Consider the following 6082-nt stretch of genomic DNA (forward strand, 5'->3'; position numbering starts at 1 on the left):
CCTGTGGAGTTCCTATCCCCACTGGGGCTTGCAATCCTGGCCCCTATTCTTCCTTAAGAGTCCCCAAGCCATCTACTGTTTTTGACTGTGGGTGTCTTCATCTGTCTGAGTCAGCTGCTTAGTCCAGCCTCTCAGAGACACCTATGCTAGACTTCTGTCTAAAAGCAAAACAGTGTCTTATTAATAGTATCAGGTATTGGTGCGGGTTATTGGTTGGCCATTCCCTTAGGATCTGTTCCACCCTCTGTCCCTGCATTTCTTGAAGACTGGATAAAGTTTGAGTTGTAAGTTTTGTGGGTGGATTGCTATACCTATTGCTCCACTGGGGTTCCTGCCTGGCTACAGGAGGTGGCCACTTCAGGCGCAATATCCCCAATGTGGTGAGTCACAGCTACTGTCATCCCCATTGATTCAAGGATGTCTCCCTAATCACAGGTCTCTCTCTTGTCCTAGAGATGTCATCCATTTCCCCACCCCTATCAGTTGCATATTTACCCACCCATATCAGTTGCACATTTCCACTCATTTATATGGCCATCTGGATATCTCTTCTGTCCCAGCCCACACATTGATCCTGAACCAACCTATCCCTCTCCGCATCCCCTCTGCCATTCAGTTTCCTCCCTTCATCTGCCTCTCATGATTTTTTTTATTCACCTTTCTAATTGTTATTCAAGCATTCTCACTTGTGAGTTCCTTCTTTTTAGATTCTATTCATCTGTGGAGTATAGCACAGGTATTCTGTATTACATAATTAACATCCACTTATCAGTGATTATATACCATGTGTGTCCTTTTGGGACTGGGCTACCTCACTCAGGATGATATTCTCAAATTCTATCCATTTGCCTGCAAAATTCATGATATCTTCGGGGTTGTTTTTCCCCTTTGGTTTTTTGAGACAGGGTTTCTCTGTATAGCCCTGGCTGTCTGTCCTGGAACTCACTCTGTAGACCAGGCTAGCCTTGAACTCAGAAATTCGCCTGCCTCTGCCTCCCAAGTGCTGGGATTAAAGGCATGTGCCACCACTGCCCTGCTACTTGTTTATTTCTTTGTAAAACACTAAATCATGGTGCCTGCAAGATGGCTCACTGAATGAAACACATGCCACTAAACACAATTACCTGAGATTGATTCTCAGGAAACACATGGTGAAAGGAGAGTAACCACCCACATGTTGTCCTCTGACCTCCACACACATGCCTTGCTGTGACCATGCACAAAATACATACATAAACTGTAACATATATTGTTTTTATTAACTCTTAGCTGGGTGATACTGCAGTGGATAATCTTAAATGTTTTTCAGAGTTGATCAACATTTTCAGTTTTAATTGCTAACATTGATTTGCATAAATAGGAATTATAAAACATCAGAAATATGTTCAGGGCCATTTCAGAATTTGTCAGAAATTCTGCCCTAATCGTATCCCCAAACTCATTTAATGATTTTTCTCTTTTGACATAGCGTCTCATTGTGTAGCTGGCCTGGAATTCCTTTTCTAGAGTGTTCTGAACTTGAACCTGCACCAATCACACACTCTCTGCTTTCTGAGTGCTAAGATTGCAGGTCTGTACTATTTAATGATCTAGTATAAGACTCAAGTCAACAACTCAAATAAACAATGCTAATATCAAATATTGTAATACATGACAATCTAAAGATATTAGAAAAATTAAAAATCTTTCTCTGTCTCTCTGTGTGTGTGTGTGTGAGATAGAGAGAGAGAGAGAAAGAGAGAGAGAGAGACAGAGAGAAAGAGAGGAAGAGAGAGAGAGAGAGAGAATAGAGGGTAGGTGTATATGTGTGTGTGTGTTACATTGATGGGAGTGTTTGTAAGTGTGAGTGTGGAAATGTGCAAGTCCTATGTCTCTGTGGTGGTAATAGAACAACCTTGGGTGTCTGTTTTCACTTCCCTTCCTATTTGAGGCAGGGTTGTGTGTTTATGCTGCATAGGCCAGGCTAGCTGTCCCTGGAGCTTCTTATGGATTCTTCTGTCTGGGTGTCCTGTCCTGCCATAGGAATGCTGGGACCACAGTGCTTCTCTTGACATTGATTCCAAGGATCTGGACTCATGTGCTCACACTTGTGTGTCTGGCACTTTCCCCCTGAGCCTTCTCTCAGTAACCTGATACTTACATGCTAAAGAATGATAGTAAGAATATATTAAATGCTTTTGCATAATTAAAAATTATGTTTCTATAGGATCAGACATCGTGTGTGTACATTAAAATCACTGCAATTCAGGGCATACAGTTCAAATATGAACCAAAATGTTTCCAGTAGTGTTAGTTAGCATTGCATAGCACAATATCATACACGGTGCAAAGTATCCATTTTGTGTGATCAGAATCAAGATTGTAATAAAGTCATATATTACCACATAGAGCAGTATTGCCAGAAACACTTAGGATTTTGACTAATTAATACTTTCAGTTTTAGTTTGTTTTGCCTGTTGCACGTTGAGGAACATTTTTTCTTGCTCTTTTTTTTCATGACACTCAGATTCAATTATGCCATGTGAGGTCTATACCCACAGTTTAAGAAGGTGGTATATGAATTAAATCCTTCAACATAGACACCTTGGATGTGTAAATTCTTTGCTTAGTTATCTCTTAGAGGTGATGAGGAACCCCAACACATCTCTCCACCAATTTCATGTCCTCTTTTTAAGTTTTTTATTGATTTACCTTTTCAATCCACTGGATCCAATTAGTGCTGTACATCCACACACGGTTATGGGGTCACCCAGTGAGGCATGAGCAGCCTTCCACTGGCCACCCCTCCCAAAGGAAAGTGACTCTCCCTCGACTTCCACTAGCAGCCATCACTTGCCAATAGCGCCTAAGCTATGGGGGTGGGTGGGGGAGCATGAGTAGCCTTTCACACATCTATGCTGAAAGTCTTAATTGGCTTGATTTTGTACAGTTAACAGGCATGCCCTGTTCAGAATGCGGCATTTCACAGTGCTCCTCCCCATTCTCTGTCTTTCACATACTTTCTGTTCCTTCTTCTGTGATGTTCCCTATGCCTTGGGGTTGGGGAAGGACACATGTGCTAAGCCCCTTATTCTTGGCACTTTGAGTGGTTATGCAGCTCTGCATTAATTACTATGTGCTACAGTATGAAGGTTCTCTAACTAAGATTGAGAGCAGCACTCATCTATGGATATAAACTTTAGGTGTACAGAAGGCAATAGGACATGGCCAGTTAGAAAAAAGGCAGCAGCTGGTCCTACACTTGTTTTCCAACAGTTCTTAACTTGCATTTCATCTGATCATGATAAAAATGATGCTAGCATCTAAAAATGACAACATGGTTAAATTTTCAAATTTATTTTTAGTAAAATAATAACAGCAAAATGAATTGAAATGGACAATATTAGTTACTAGTTTACTATACTTCAGTAGTCTAAATAATTTAAATAAGAAACTATTTGGAGAACATAGCTTCTGCACTCTGGAACTCTGACGTAATATTTTCCATAGTTAGCTTTCATTGTATAGTATAGCTTTTTCATATTTTTATATCATTGAAAATTCTTGTGTAACTTAGATTCAAGTTGCTATCTTGAAAATCCCCTCCCAGATGTGCTGTGAAATTGAAACAATGAAAGAAAATGGAAATGAAAGCCATTTGTGTTACATAATAAAGAACATAGGTACCTTTTGGAAGAAAATGTTCATTTCTCCCCAAAGGTCTTTACTAAGAGCCAAGTATATGTTAGGAAAAGCCCTTAGGAATGGAAACAAAGCAATATACTGTATTCACATGTTAAAAGTGGACATGAGTTTTGATCATCTGGGTTATATATGCTGACTTTACCACATTTATTTATTTAATGGTTTGGAGATCTTTTATGAATTCCATTCAAAATACTGGCAGGTATTGTGTTGAACAAAACACATGTATTTTAAGTTGTTACTATGTTAATTATTTGTGAAGTCACTCCTGTAGCCAATATTCACTGCAAAGTAGAAGGACAGGGGATTCTGCATAATGTAATTCAGATTTCCCAAGTTGGTTGAATATTTAGAGAGTCAATACAGTAGCTTTTGGTCAAATACCACATAGGGACTATGTTTGTTTGTTACTTTGTTTGTTTCTGTTTGTCTGATTGTCTGTCTGTTCGTCTGTCTGTCTGTCTGTATATCTGCTTGTCTGCCTGTCTACGCACAGATGTATTCCTTTCACTTGTTGGGAACCGTAAAAATTTCAGGGAAAAGACTTACAAAACTCTAGCATAAAAATTTAGACTATGAAGAGGTGCTTAGCAATATTGCCAGTGGAGAAATGTCAGGCATATTTTTATGGAAAATGGCATTTTGGAGGTTGAAACATATCCAGGCAGTACAAACCAACAGCTATTCTGAATATGACAAATTCTGATAGTTCAAAATTTTATCACTGTATTCATAGTCCCATATTTGTTTTTTCCTCAAGGTTTATATACCAGTTCACTTGTAGCCACAGTGAAGTTTGGATTCTGCTAATATTTCCCAGAGCACTGCAAATGAAATGGATTGAGATATCAGAACTGCATTGCATTTCCACAATGCTGCTGCAATTCCATTTTAGATTTCCTATTCATGAACTTCAAACACTGTGATGCACAGCCCTGGGGAAGGTTTCAATGGTCTCATCCTGATTTTTTGCCTCTAATATTTTATATGCCTGGTATTCAACAGGAACCTTCCACAATTCTAAGCCTCTGTATAGATTGGTGAAAATCAAGGGGTAGGTTGACCATCAGAAGGATTTGGTTAGAAAAGGAAGGCTATAGTTGTCTTCTCTGTCTCACACAGCCAGGTGGCAGTATTGCTTCTTGAAAAGTAGTCATCTGAGGTTTGTAAGCTTACAATTAAGCTTAGGGCTTGACCTTTCACGTCTATTTTATTCTACTGGAGCCAATCTATCTGCATGGAGTGTTCCCTAGTCATGTCACTGGAACAACAAAACAAAAAACAAAACAACAAAAAGCTGACCCTTTAAAAATTATTGGCTTTTATTTATTTGGAAAGCACACATGTAATGCTCTGGAGGAAAAAGAAGCGCAGGAAAGAAAAACCATATGAACAAGTATTAAATCTCAGCTCCTCACTTTCTTTTTGGTAGAAAGACTCATCATTTGCAAAACAATGGCAGTCTCTGCAGGACAGTCCTTGGGAACTAATTTAAAACCTATTGCAGAAGAATACAAAAAGTAATTCCATCTAATCCATGTGAGTGCAGGATAATTAGTGAAATCTAGATTAATCAGAAACATGCTAACTGCCGGGCAATTTCACTAACAGTCTGGGAAGATACAAAATAACTGGCTAATGAAGTGGAGCCAACAATAATGTACACATTTGCTCCGGAGATTGTACTGAGTTCCATTATTTAGACAAATGCCTTGTCTTGTGGACAAGAGATCTTTAAAACTGGAAATGTATCTTTCTGAACCAATTGTGCTTCTTGCCCCTGTAGGTCGAGGAATGAAGACCATAATTAGAAAAGGAGATATTTTAGGAGACCTTCCAGTTTGATACCTGTCAATAAGAGGTGAAGGATGCATAATGCTTTATTTTAGGGTATTGTCACATAGCACTTACTTGAGCCTCATTTAAAAATAACATTGTCATTAGTAAGTAGGAAAACAGCATCACTAGAGTATATTCATTAGTGTGCATCATTATACTTCAACAAAGCTTATTTCAAGGATGAGGAGGAAGAGAAGAGGAGGAAGACAGAGGAAAGGATTAGAGGTTGCTTAATGAGTCTAGAATTACATTTAGCTAGGCAGAGGACAACCTGGTGTTTTGATGCATAGAATAGTGATAATGATCATGTACTATAGATGATAAAAGGCAATAGTTTGAATATTTCACCATAGTGGAATCTTTAAAAGACATTGGTGTGTTTATCCTTATTTAAACATTACACATTCGACACACATATTAAAATATCACAATTGTGTATGCAATGTTCACATCTAAATACTGGTTAAAATTGAATTGAAAAGAAAAATTAGTGATGAAAATAAGTGAAATAAATACACTACCATAGATAGATGTTGTCTTAGTCAGGGTTTCTATTCCT

Source organism: Mus caroli, unplaced genomic scaffold (assembly GCF_978045245.1).
Source record: "Mus caroli unplaced genomic scaffold, Mus_caroli_1 scaffold_5, whole genome shotgun sequence".
NCBI classification, from domain to species: domain Eukaryota; kingdom Metazoa; phylum Chordata; class Mammalia; order Rodentia; family Muridae; genus Mus; species Mus caroli.